General features: G+C 48.5%; 1 protein-coding gene across 17 annotated transcripts in view; it reads right to left on the bottom strand.

Annotated features, from left to right (window-relative positions):
• PTPRS (protein tyrosine phosphatase receptor type S) overlaps positions 1 to 14,516 on the bottom strand; it is a 247,104-nt gene that overhangs the window by 183,799 nt on the left and 48,789 nt on the right. For 14 of the 17 annotated variants that reach the window (XM_030540231.1, XM_030540238.1, XM_030540236.1 and 11 more), the window contains exon 1: positions 8,683 to 8,834. The exons of the other annotated variants lie outside the window; for them this stretch is intronic. The gene's annotated coding sequence lies outside the window, so the exon portion shown is untranslated. Of the gene's footprint in view, positions 1 to 8,682; positions 8,835 to 14,516 lie in introns of those variants that run through there. 17 annotated transcript variants of the gene reach the window in all.

Here is a 14,516-nt window from a genome sequence, read left to right as displayed (position 1 = left end):
ATCCTACCACTGAGAGTGGTGGCAGGATATTGGATTTCACCAAGACTCTTCCTAGAGGCCCCATTTTAGCTCCCACGGCTTCATAAACATTTCCCTTTGCACACAGACCATAATGGTGGGGTGGGGGGAGTTTCCAGTGGAAGGGGTTAAAAGCAGAGAAATGAAGATTCCACTTTTATTGCCAGGGCCTTGCAAGTCTCCCACCCCAACCCGAAATCACTGAACAGGAGGGAGGGAGAGGAGAAAGTGGACTGAAAGATCTGCCCTTGGGGGAAGGCTCTGAAACAAAAGATCTGCTCACCCACTCCTCTACCAAAGAAACTAGGGGCAGTAGGAACCTAGCATTCATTCACCCCCTCCTGCTTGCAGCCGGGCTGTTTCCATGTCTGGAATCCCCGGTCCATCTGCTAGCTGAAGGGAAGATGATGCACAAAACTACCCACATCCGATGACAGAAGGTTTGGAGGATTTCTTCTTTCTTATTTAACTAAGAGGATGAAGTTTTAATTTGAGCTCATCTCGGGGAAGGGAGAAGGTTACTGAACCCGGTGCGCGCACGGCTGCATGGAGCAAATGAAGGAACAAGTGGTCCTAAAACTGGGGAGAACTAACTGAGATTACAAAGGGCGGGTTCCAAGCCTGAGCTGGTGCGGAGGAGCAGCCAGAAGAGGGGGCATGGGCAACAGATTTTTTTTGATGGTCCCCCACCTCCTATGCACATAGTGAAAAAAGTAATTTTTTTAAAGTGGGGGGGGGGAGAGAGAGAGAGAGAGAGACTCACTTCTTGGGAAGTTTTTGCTTTTTCTTCCTCCCGTCCCTCTCCTTCACAGTGAATATAAAAGCGATTTGAATCCCAGCACTCTTTCTATCTGCAAGAAGCCCTAAAGTACTGACCTCACTCCCCCCTTCCCCCACCTCCTAAACTGCCCCACTCTATCAAATTCTCTAGAGTCAAAGGCCACCCTGCCCCACCTCCAACCACCACCACCCTGGCACCAGATGTTCACTGACAAAGGGAGAGTGAGCTATAAAAAAAAAAAAGTAACCCCTCCACCTTCTGTAGCCCAACTGGGGCCTCTGGCAAGAGAAATTCAAAGCATACACCAGACCTGGCTGTCAGCCAATTACTGTCCAACCAACTAACCTTCCCTCTGGCTCCCAACCCCCCAGCTAAAATACCCTAGCCGATCTCAGCAAGATGTATGGTCTTGCCATAAAGGGGCTGTGTCTCTCGCCAGAGGACACGTCAACAAAACCAAAACCACATCTGAGAGAGTCTCTCCTGTTTTACTCTTTGCTAAAATATCCCAGCTCAAGGAGGGGCGGGGGGGGCGGGAGGGGGAAATGGGACGGACAGAAGTCAGGAGTCACTGTCACCATTTAAAAAGGAATTTAAAAAAAGACCAAGACGTCTATGCTCTGTCCACACGAAACAGCCTTAGCAGTTACTTTGTTTAAACACTGCTGTTGCAAACACTGCTTCCCAGAATCCTCCTGTGCCCTCCCCAAGAGGGTCCTGCTAGCCAAACCAGGCTACAGATTAGCCATCTGGATTATCTATACTTAAAAACAGCCTGAACACTGGCCTGCCACATGCCTTTCTCTAGGGATTTATTTGTAGGAAGGGAAGCAAAAGGAAAATTCCCTCTCCTCCCCGGACATGTAATAATTTCCCCCAAGACATCTATTTTCACTCTCCCTTTCACTCAGTTTTTTGGGGGGCGGAGTAGTCTTTTACATTCTCGTTTGCCGCATCAGGGCAGAATAAGTTTATCATGCCTGCAATGTTAAGACTTCTGGGAGGTTTACTCCCCCACCCCCGTTCTGAGAATCCCACAAATGTAATTGCCGGCTTTCGCCCCCATTCACAGCACAAAGGCCGGAGGAGCAATGCAAATGTACACTGTTTTCATACAACCCAAGAAGAGCATGCGTACAGAAGTCCCGTCTCAAATTAGTCCTGGAACATTACGGGGCTACACGGCCAGCCCAAGAGCAAAACTGAATGCCCTGCGGGAGAAAAGTGACAGTCCATTTATACCACTCATTCTTTGTAACAATCTCCTAGGCTAGGTTTTGAAAAGGCTCCAATGAAAAGGCTCCCTGATTTGTATGGGCAACACATCACATGGCAAGCGCTTTCTCCTCCCACTTCCAACAGCATCACAATCACTCTGGAACAGATCCCTGGAAAAAGCAGATCTTCACTAGCCCTGCATTGGCAGTGGGGAATAGCCTTGCCACTCCCCAGGGGCAGCGGCCATACATGAAAATCCTCTCTCACCATTCAACGATGAAATCTCAAAGTGCCAGCCTCAGGGAAAGTGTGTACTGTCGTTTTCTCTATTCCATGTGGGTTTAGTGCTTGTGTTACAGCAGCGTTTTACTTATGGTATGACTTCTGTTAGTATAATGATTCGATATAAATTCCATATCCTGATTCCGTAACAATACTCTTTGCTATTATACTAATGGCCCCATCAGAATGGCACAGGCGCCATTACCAGAGAATCTGTTTGTAATAGAGAATCAATTGCAAGAGAGGCATTAAACCCAAATGAACTATTGAAAAATGATCAAAACGGGCTGGATCCGATTCTTTGGGTACAGTTACAGAGCAGCAAACAGCCCATCTATCAGGTCAGACAGTTAAACGTCCTTAACAGACCAGAAACAGGAGGGAAGTCACCCTACAGACTCAGACACTGCTCCTGAAACCCTAACTTGTGCGACTTATTTGAGTAAGGGCTATTCCTGCATGTAAAGGTTGCAGAATCCGGCCCTTGGTTTTTAAATGCTCCTATTACCATAGTAATCTGAACACCAATCAGCACACAAGGAAACTCACGCACCCCTCATATGCATGCCTGAAGTGTTTTGTAAATAAAAAGTCGGTTCCGAATAGTCTTCCTTAAAGTCTCCTTTTCATGAGTGTTCCTACCTGTCCCAGCAAGTGAGCTTGTACCAAGCTACGGAGTGAGTCACCATGCCAATGTCACAAGATGTACGGGCTTAGTGAAAATAATGGTATTGCATGGTTCTGTCTGATACATCTCCATACCTACATCAGCCAGGCTGCATTTACTGCTGTAACATCTCCCCGGTGCCTCTTGATTCAGAAGGTTTCATATATTGAAACAGTTATTATTACTCCTACAAAATACTTCTGGAAGGGCAGCTACTCCTTCAAAGAGAGCTTTTGACAGACGTTTTCCTACAGTCAGCATCTGAACACACACAATGTCTTACACTCTCCAGAGTCCCTAATTTTACCAGTTCATTTTTCACACTCACAAACGCAGCATGAAATAAATTCAAATGTAACAAGATTACACTCGCTTGCTGCCAAAGGACCTGGTGCAATCTCTCTGCTCAGTCCAACAGCAAAGCCCTGCGCAGAAATAAAATGTACCTGGTGTGTACAAAATCTCTTCAGATACAGGGGCACAGGATGGCTCAGGGGAAGCAGGCAATGATAGAGTCTTTTATGACTAGGCCACTGGTTAAAATCCACCCTGAAGTGACTAACGGCTATGACGTGATGGCTATACAAAGACCAACATGAAATGCACAGGTGGCTTCAGTCTAGCTCCTAATGGACAGGTGTCAAACACGCACACAAAAACCCCATTCTTGCACTTGCCACCCTCTTTGGCTGTTTCAGCAGAAGCGCCAAGACCTGACTGGCTATCCAGCTCAAATTTTCTACTCTTACGCTACAGGGGAGTCCCTTGGATGGCAAGGTAGCATGAACAAACTGCACTGTTGCTGGCTGGCCTGCATCCACTCTACAGACAGAGCCAAGATGCCAGAAGCACTGGACTAAATATCAGAAGACCTGGGTTCTAAACCTGACCCTACCTCCAACCTGCTGCAAACTTCAGCTAGTCACTCTATCCTTCTGTGCCCACCTTTTGTCTTTGCTCTTTTGTAATAGCTAGCTCTCATACAGGGCTTTCCATCACACCTCAAAGCACTTTACAGAGAAGGCCAGCATCATCATCCCCATTTAACAGATGGAGAAACTGAGGCACTGAGAGAGTAAGTGACTTGTCCAAGGTCACCCAGCAAGCCAGTGGCAGAGCCGGGAACATAACCCTATTCCCGAATCCGTATCTGTGGTCTATCCATAAAAATACTCTTTGCTATTACAGAGCACACTGCCTTTGGGACAGGGACAATTTTGATGCTCTGATCCTACCCTAAGATAGGTCTCAATTTCCCAGGTGATTATTGTGATACATTTCTAAACTACTAAATAGTCATACCATAGGAAGAAGAGGTAACTATCAGCAGAATTCTGCGATGGCCTCTACCAAACAGCCTGGGAAGAGGAGAGGATTGGAACTCTCCAGGACTGAGGTTAAGAAACAGGATAACGTATCATGTGATAAGGAGGAATTTATGTATATAATTTAACTATCGCCTTTCCAGGAAATGAGCAGGCAACTCCAACTGTATTTAACCACCCCAACTCTGAAGCCTCCAAGATTCTCTTCTGAGTTTTGGAACACCCAAATGAGGCACTTCTTTCCCCAGATGAAAGCACAGTTCTGTCTTCTCTGGTTTGAGGGTAAATAGACTTAACTACCAGGGTGACCAGGTGTCCAGTTTTCGACCAGAACACTCGGTCAAAAAGGGACCCTGGAGGCTCTGGTTAACACCCCCGACCAGGCCATTACAAGTCCGGTTGGTGGTGCTAAGGCAGGCCAGTCCCTACCTGTCCTGGCACTGCGGTGCACCCCAGAAGCGGACAGCATGTCTGGCTCTTAGGCAGGGGAACCACGGGGCTCCACCCGCTGCCCCTTCCCCCCCACAACCTCCCGAGCACCAGCTCTGCACTCCTACTAGCTAACTGGCCAATGGGAGCTGGGGGGGGCCTACGGGCAAGAATGGCGTGTGGAACCGCCTGGCCTCTCTCCCTAGGACCCAGACCTGCTAGCTGCTTCCAGGGCACACGCAGCACAATGCCAGGACAGGCAGGCAGCCTGCCTTAGCCCTCCTGCTGCACTGCTGACCGGGAGCTGCCTGAGGTAAGCCCAGACCCCAGCCCTGAGCCCCCCTCCCCAGAGCACCATCCTGCACCCAAACCCCCTGCCCCAGTCCAGAGCTCTATCCCACACCCTGAACCCCTCATCCCCGGCCCCACCACGGAGCCCTCACCCCCTCCTGCACCCCAATCCCCTGCTTCAACCCACAGCCCCATCCTGCACTCCAAATTCCTTGGCCCCACCCCCCAGCCTGGAGCCCCCTCCTGCACCCCAAACCCCTCCTCCCCAGCTGGAGCCCTCACCTGCTCCTGCACCCCAAACCCCTCATCCCCAGCCCCCCACCCCCTCCCAGCTGGAGCCCTCATCTCCTCCTGCAGCCCTCATCCCCAGCCCCCTCAGCTGAAGCCCTCACCCTCTCCTGCACCCCAACTCCCTGCCCGTCTGGAGCCCCCTTCCCACACTCTGAACCCTGAACCCCACCCTGAAATCTACACCCCCAGTTAGAGCCCTCACTCCAGTCCAGTGAAAGTGAGTGAGGGTGGGGGAGAGCGAGCCACCAAGAGAGGGGGAATGTAGTGAGTGGGGGCGGGGCCTCAGGGAAGGGACAGGGCAAGGGTGTTTGGTTTTGTGCGACTGGAAAGTGGGCAACCCTACAACAATCACTGCCTTGCGTGTCTGCTGTGAAAGGAGGATGTCTACTAGTTACAGCAAGGGGCTGGGAATCAGCAGTGCCTGATTCATTTCTACCTCCGTCTGGCAGTGTGATCTCAAGAAAGTAACTTCACTGTTCTATATCTCAGTTTGCCTGTCTGTAAAATGGGGATGACACATTTCCTACCTGACAAAGATATGTTCATTAATATTTGTAAAAGTTCCTTGCCATTCCTGGATGGTCAATGTGACAGAATTGTGAGTGGAACTGATTTTATTCCTGGGGGGAACAGACAGGAGAAAGGAAGAGACACCCTCTAAATGGTGATCCCTGCAAAGTTTCTGCTACATCACAGTTCAATCCAGCAAGGATTTAACCAGAACCCCTGCTGTGTAAACAGAACCCCATTCACCTCCCCCAGAGACCTACACGCTACCACCTAACATGTGTGAGGTCTATTTTAAATGAACAAATACTAGGTATCCTATACTAAATGAATCTAAGGAAAAAACAAACAAACAATCACAAAGACACATTTTAAACAAGAAAATTAGCAGTTAAGTAAAGATTTCCCCCCCACTCCTCCTCTGGAGCAAGCCAAACAGCATCAGTTATAAATATCCACCTCGTAAAATTCTGGAAGGGATAAGCACCTTCACAGACTGCATAACTGATTGTCAGTGGATGGACAAAAGCCTGCCTGATGTACATGAAACCAGTTAAAAAAGAAGGAAGATCACACAATGCAGGTGGCGGGCTATTTAGGGAAAGTCTCTTTTTTAGCATGCTACTATGATATTATTAGGGATTTTATTCTCTACCACGTGTGGTGATCTATCTCAGTGCAGCTGAATCTGTGATTTGCAGGCTTTTAGCTGGTATTTTCAGAAGAGGAAAGTAAGCACAGACATTACCTTGGCAAAGTACAGTCTAGAGAATTCTTTTTTTTAAAAAAGGACCATCATGGTAATGTTTCAAAGTGCTTTTCATAAACAGTAACGATCTGCTTAATCTTTACATTTTCCCCCTTAACTGCAGGAGAGTTCTCAGACAGCGAACGAGATAAATTTAAATTTAAGTTAAAGTGTTCCCGCTAACGGCCGGGCTGCTGAGAATTCCAGTTGGAGTTTTGCTGTGAAAAGTTCCCTCTAACAGAAGGGTATTAATCCTTGCTGGAGTGGGAACTCCAGGGGGTTTCGAGGTGGTGACGGGGAGGGAGGAGAGGAGAGAGAAGATATAAATCATAAAGGGATGGAAAATGGCCACTTCTCTCTGAAAGTTTCCAACAAAGCTGCTCCCATTTACCTTCACATTTCTAAAGTGAAGGGTTTACGTCTACTCTACCTCTTGGTCAAAAAAAAAAAAAAAAAGGATTACATTTTTGCAATGAAAATAGTGGTGTAATAGATATTGCATCCAATTAGCTCTATAAGCAGCACAAAAACGGTTCCATTGTATTGCAGCAGAATACAGAAACTGTACAAAAATTACACCTTGTAAATAAGCACATTAGTCCTGTACATAAAAGAAACGGTATCAATCACATCCCAGTGCTATGCATGTGTTAACTGTGTATCATGCCTTCATCTAGCCCGTCCTTTGTTCAGAAAAAAAAAAAAGGAAATCTCACGGAGGAGCTGGAGCGATTGGAAAAGTAAGTAATAAAAAGGATGATTTGGAAAAAGTCGATTTTTAAACAGAGGAAGCCAGTCCTTGGTGCACTTTTATAAAGGGAAGAGAGGAGTTTTGCACACACTGGGGAAGCTTGGCACAGTCTGTCATTTATTTGTCCCTTGTTTTGCAAATAAACGCACCAGTAAACGATTGGGCAGATTTAAAGGCGGTGGGGTGGGGGAGGAGGAGAGGGAGAGGGAGAATCAATGTGCCTTTAATGATTTCAAAATAATGCTGACCTATACAATTAATCTTCACTGCACTGAATCCCCCCCCCTTTCAATTGAACAACATTATTGATCCCCCAAGACAAAAAGGGAGGGGAAAAAAGATGAAATCTCGGTGTTATAATTTGGATGCCACTGAAATCTGCGAATAGCAGCAAGCCAGTTCCCAGTCTGACCCCACACAAAACAAATCCACCTTTCCCCTGAAGTCCGGCAGCAGCTGGCTCAAAGAAGGATTCTTTAACTTTATTTTTAAACCTTATATTTTGATACCAGATGCAATGTGCCAGACACAGACAGAGGGGTATTTACAGACGTGGAGGAAGGGGGGATCTTTGCTGAAACACAATCAACCCACAGCAAATAAATGAGGGTGAAAAAAAAAACAACCCTTCATCTCCACTTTGAGAGAGCGAGCGAGACACAGAAACACACACAGACAGGCAGGATCAACCGTAAAATTAAAGAAGGCAAGAGACGGATTAACAAGCAGCCCAGGGGAAGTTCTCTGAACTGTAACTGGCTCTGGATGTTCCCAAGCTGGAGAAGGGAATTATTCCCTTAAAAAGGAAACTCTGGACTGATGTTTTAAACTCAGCCACCAGAATGAAAAGTAACAAGTAGAATCTGCTCTGGGTTTAACCTAGCACAGACACAGGGGAGCAGCCCTAGGGTTCCTGGTGGACTGGGGGTGGAGGGCAGCTCACGGGACCATGTCGGGTGGAGGGCAGAGGGGAAAGGGGGCTTCTATTTATCCTGCCCCAGGAAAGCGATGGGGACCAGCTCCTAAAACGGGCAGTTACTGAGCTGAGCACCAGAAGTTAACAGAAGGGTTAAAAGGAGAGGGGGAATGTGGAGAGGGGAAAGGGGGCAGGGGACAGGGAAGGAAAGAAAGCGGTAGGAAGAGGGTAATGGGGGAAGAGAACTTGGAGCGGGGTGGGGGAGGAGGAATGGGGGAGCAGACCAGGCAGAGGATGGGAAGCGAGTGATGGGGGACGAGGAGGACACGGAGCAGGGGCAAAGGGATGAAATGGGGGGAGCAGAGGATGGAGAACAGCCCCCATGCAGGTCCCACAGACCCAGGGTGCCAGGAGCCACCCCCCACACACTTCAGACCCAGTCGGGCTGCAGAACTCACCGTGAGCTTTCCCATCAGAGCCCCCGAGAGGGGCCCCCAGCTGCAGCACTGGAGGCCAGAGGCAGTGGCTAGGGACCCATGAGGCGCCTGGTTCCCGTTAATCCAACCTGGGTGCGGAGGGGGGTAGGGGTGACACCTCTTGCAGGGTCCGGAGCGAGACATGGGATGGGACGAGGAAGGGGGGGGGGCAAAGACTGGGAGGAGCCAGGGGAGGGGCAGGGAGCCTACAGAGTGAGAGGGAGGTGGGGAGAGGGGGAAGGAAGCAGCTGTGCAGGACAAGGTCTGTAGGGGAAAATCCATAAGGGACAGGGGAGGAGCGAGGCACAGATCCATGGGCACGCGAGTTCCATAGGGGAGGGGCAAGGAGAGGGGGTGCAGATCCAGGGGGGAAGAGATCCATAGAGGAAGGCATAGGTGCTGTAACTAGGGCTGCTGCAACACCCCCTGGCTTGAAGTGATTTCCATCATATCCAGGGTTTACAGTTTGGTTCAATGGCTCCCAGCACCCCCACTACACACATTGTTCCAGCCCCCCCTGGGGGAGGGAGAGCTGATCCATGGGGGGGAGGGAGCCACAGGGGAACGTGTGTGGGATGGAGGAGGAAGAAAATCCATTGCGGAAGATCTTTTGGAAAGAGAGGGAGGAGATCCATGGGGGGATGGAGGGTACTTGAGCTGGCATGGCCCTGTAAGGGATGATGGTGTGAGGGACAGGGACTGAGTTGGGGGAAACCCCATAGAGGATGTGCTGCCTTGGCGGAAGGGGGGCAGGAGGCCCCTCCTGCCCACCCCCAAGGCATAGCAGCCAGTAACGCATTTAGCTCCCCAGGGGAAGTCTCTCTTCCATCCATGAGTTTGGCGAGGCAGAGGAGGTTGGGATTTTGTTTCTGAGGGGGTGGGGAGGGGGTGACTTGTGTCTGGGCCCCAGCCTGGTCCAGCTGCACTGTAGCTAGAGATGGCTCATACATTTCCCTTTCCAAGCCGGCTGCGAACCTCATGCCCCAGATGGCGAGAACCAGGGCAAGGAGAGAAAGACACACTCTGTGCTACTGTTTCTAGGGACTTATTCTTATTCCAGCTTCCTTTTTTATCTATGGTTCCTCATCTTGGCATCTTCCAGCTGGAGAATCTCCAAGCCACGTGCAAACAGCTGAGACTCACATGCCCCCTCTGGAGAGCAGTTAATTATTCACTATTATACTGAAGGGAAACTGAGGTACAAAAAAGACTGAACAACCTGCCATGGGTGCACAGCACAGTTAACAGAGCAGCCAGCACTAGAACTCCGCTCTCCCTTCATTCAGGCCCTGTCCCCACTAGAGAAAGAAGTGTGTTTTTAAATACAGGTTAGCCAGCACTATTACAATCCTAGCAGAGACCAAACAGACCAACAGGGCTGTGGGCAGTCACTGGTGCTTTAACCGCGGCGTCACACAGATATGTGCTGAGCTCGGTTAGACACCATCACAGTTAAGCTGCCAGTATCTTCTGTGCACTACCACTGCCACTGGTGGAACTGAACTGGTGATAGCAACGATGAGAAACCTTGGGACAAGAGGATACCGCGGATGCAGCCCATGATGATCAGGGCCCAGGAAGGCTGGCAGGGGAATGACTGCAGGATAATCGCCGCTACAAATTTTGACAAGACAAAACATAAATAAATCAAACATCAATTTTTTGCTACTGTGGAGGCAAACTTTATCGGACTATAAAAGGCCTGGGGATTTTTTAAAACCCATTTGTTATTTATGAAGCACCACAGGTGTGCATGGCTCTTTACAGGCATAAAAAAACTGATGATAATCCCTGGCCTGAGGACTTTATAGTCTAAATAAGACATAACACAGCACGGGATGACAAACAAAAGACTACGGAAGGGGATCTGGGACAAAAGAGGGCTTCTGCAGAGAAAGACCATGATATGCTTATTATTACCCACATGTGTTCAAGTTAATCTGAAACCCCACAGAGATGCTACGCTTTGCTTGAGGGTGGAAGCAAATCATTGTGTATTCGCGGTTTTAATGACTAGAAAATCTAAAAAGGAATCCTATAAAAAGCGGACACACGGACAGGTGGCTAAGGAAGAGCACAAAAGAGTAGCACAAGCACATAGGGACAAAATCAGAAAGGCCGAGACACAAAATGAGTTACCCCTTGCAAGGGACATAAAAGGCACCAGAAAATTATTTAAATAGGAGTAAGAGAAAGATGAAGGAAAGGGTAGGTCGTCTGCTTAACAGGGAAAGAAAGCTAATGACTGATGACTTCAAGAAGGCAGAGGTGCCTCGTGCCTATAAGGTGGTTGATGGTGACCAGATACAACAAAATTAATATTGGTAACATGGGGGAGAGGCAACCCCAAACCAGGAAAGAACAGCTGAAAGAATATTGATAAAAGTTAGATGTATTCAAGTCAGCAGGGCCTGACGAAATTCACTCGATGGTACTTAAGGAACTAGCTGAAGCAATCTCGGAATCATTAGCAATTATCATCGAGGGCGCACAAGTTCCCAGAGGACTGGAAAAGGGCACAAAAATAGTACCGGACTTTAAAAACAGGGAACAAAGACGACCTGGGGAATTATAAACCAGCCTGACTACCCTTGAGATCTGGAAAGATACTGGGTAAAGTTATTAAACAACAAATTTGTAAGCCCCTAGAGGATAACAGGGTTCTAAGGAATAGCCAACACGTATTTGTCAAGAATAAACAAACAACCTAATTTCCTTTGTTGACAGGGTTACTGGCCTGGTGGATGGCACGAAGCAGTAGACAGGATCTCTCTTTATTTTAGTAAGGCTTCGACACAGTCCCACATACCATTCTCATAAGGAAACTAGAGAAATGTGGTCTAGATAAAATTACTATCAGGTGAGTGAAAAACTAGGTAAAAGATTGCTCTCAAAGAATAGTTATCAGAGATTCACTATCAAACTGGAGGAGATGTTTCTAGTGGGACTGTGCAGGGGCCAGTCCTGGGTCTGGTACTATTCAATATCTTCATTCATGACTTGGATAATGGAGAGTCTGCTAATAAAATCTGTCGATAACACCAAGCTAGAAGGGGTAACAAGCACATTGGAGGACAGGATTAGAATCAAAACAACCTTGACAAAATCAAGGAATTGGACTGAACTGACCAAGATGAAATTCAATAAAGACAAGTGTAAAGTACCACATTTAGGAAGGAAAAATCAAATGCACAACTACAAAAATAGGAATAACGGGCGAGGGGATAGTACCGTGGAAAGGGATCTGGGGTTACAGCAGATCACAAACTGAATATGAGCCAACCCTGTGATGCAGTTGAGAAAAAGCCTAATATTCTGGGGTGTATTAACAGGAGTGCCAAATATAAGACACAGGAGGTAATTATCCTGCTGGTGAGGGCTCAGCTGGAGTAGTGTGTCCTGTTCTGGTTGCCACTCTAAGAAAGATGTGGATAAATTGGAGAGAGAGAGTCCAGAGGAGAGCAACAAAAATGATAAAAAGGTTTGGAAAACCTGACCTATGAGGAAAGTTAAAAAACAGGCACATTTAGTCTTTAGAAAAGAAGACTGAGGGTATGTCTACATCTAAAATTTTGCAGCGCTGGTTGTTACAGCTGTATTAGTACAGCTGTATAGGGCCAGCGCTGCAGAGTGGCCACACTTACAGCAACCAGCGCTGCAAGTGGTGTTAGATGTGGCCATACTGCAGCGCTGTTGGGCGGCTTCAAGGGGGGTTCGGGGAACGCGAGAGCAAACCGGGGAAGGAGACCAGCTTTGCCGCGGTTTGCTCTCGCGTTCCCCGAACCCCCCTGCAAACCGCAGGGAAGGAGACCTGCTTGCTCGGAGTTCGGGGAACGCGAGAGCAAACCGGGGAAGGAGACCAGCTTCGCCGCGGTTTGCTCTCGCGTTCCCCGAACCACCCTGCAAACCGCAGGGAAGGAGACCTGCTTGCTCGGGGTTCGGGGAACGCGAGAGCAAACCGGGGAAGGAGACCAGCTTGATTACCAGAGGCTTCCTCAGGTATGCTGGGATACCTGCTTATTCCACGGAGGTCAAGAAAAGCGCTGGTAAGTGTCTACACTTGATTACCAGCGCTGGATCACCAGCGCTGGATCCTCTACACCCGAGACAAAACGGGAGTACGGCCAGCGCTGCAAACAGGGAGTTGCAGCGCTGGTGATGCCCTGCAGATGTGTACACCTCCTAAGTTGCAGCGCTGTAACCCCCTCACCAGCGCTGCAACTTTGTGATGTAGACAAGCCCTATAGGGGTCCTGGTAACAATCTTCAAATACATTAAGGACTGTTATTAAGAGGACAGTGCTCGATTGTTCTGTGGCACTCAGAGATTTCCCAGGCCTGAAGAACTCTGTGTGTAAACTCGAAAGCTTCTCTCTCACCCCAACAGAAATTGGTCCAATCAAAAAAACATTATTACCACCCCCACCTTTGTCTCTCTAATTGTTCTCCATGTCCACTGATGGTAGGACAAATAGTAATTGGCTTAATCTGCAGCAAAGGAGCAACATCCTAACTTTAAGAGTAGTTAAATACTGTAACAGACTTCCACAGGAGATTGTGGACTTCCCGTCACTGGAGGTTTTCAAGACCAGGCTGGACAAACCCGTCAGGATTGATCAAGGTTTACTTGGTCCTGCCTCAGCGCAGGGGGCTGGACTTGATGACCTCTTGAGGTCCCTTCCAGCCCTCAAAAAGGAACACTCCTGGATCTCCCCATCTCAGACTTTGATTTCACTGTTTCTTGATGGATCAGAGTTTTAAAATCTTGGTCATTTGAAAATTCTGCAAGCCGAAGACTGGAGTAGTCCCTGGACTGAGAGGTTCTCTGGGCAAGCCTGTGTGTATATATACACAAGGCAGGCAACGTGGAAGGGCTGCATATGCCTTAGCGTTGAGTATTTAGGGAAAGGGAGGAAAAGGGTATAAGGGAGGTCATGTTCATACTTGGGGGACTTCCCCCCCCCCCCCCCCCAAGCAGACTCCCTTGATGTGTGTGCCCCAGCGGATGTGGAGGAGGGCATGTAGGAGTGGGAGCACGGAGAAGATGCTTAGGAGATGCAAGGGGGGATCCAGATTGAAAACAGATGGGATTTTCCATGCCAACCTGACATCCGATACCAAGAGAGGCGGGGCAGACTTCCCGTTCAGAGAACCTTGGCAGCCAATCAACCGTCAGAGGGGAAAAAAATTGTTTGGTTTAAAATCCCCACTCTCTCTCGCTGCCTGGGGTTGATGGGAAGCAGGGTTTCTGGCAGCAGATGGGCCTGCAGTTTGGTGGTGGTGTTTTTAAAACTTTGAAATGTTTCATTTGATCATTAAGAATCCAACGGCCAATGGACCTGCTCCGTGCTGCTGGCCCAAAGCCCAGCCAGCCAGTTAGTACCTGACTTCGGGGTAGCTTCATAGGTATTCAGCACCCACAAAAGTCCTCAGACACTTGCACAGAGAAGTGAGGGAAAGCTGTGTTTTTCCAACCACATGCACCCTCCCCCAAAAGAATATGGAGTAAAGCTAATGCTAAATGTAAATAGGTGATTATGCAGGAAGGGGTGACAATGGGGCTGCATCCAAGGGCTTGACAGAGGGGTGATACCAAACTTGGGGAATCAGCAAAAAAGGGGTGGCAGGATTTTGCAGAAGGAAGAATAAGGCAAGACAGCAAGGTGGGTTAAAGAGGCCTAGCTGTCTTTTCTAGCTCTGACTGCTACTGTCTCGCACTAAAAAGTGCAAGCAGCACAATTAAGAGTGGCGCACGAGCACCTACAAAGCCCAAAGAGGGTGTTGCCAATGCACGCTAGTTTTGATCACCAAGGTAGA

The sequence above is a fragment of the Gopherus evgoodei genome, chromosome 22 (genome assembly GCF_007399415.2).
Source record: "Gopherus evgoodei ecotype Sinaloan lineage chromosome 22, rGopEvg1_v1.p, whole genome shotgun sequence".
Taxonomy (NCBI): domain Eukaryota; kingdom Metazoa; phylum Chordata; order Testudines; family Testudinidae; genus Gopherus; species Gopherus evgoodei.
Note: the sequence above shows the minus strand (reverse complement) of the source record. Positions and strands in the feature narration are given on the sequence as shown.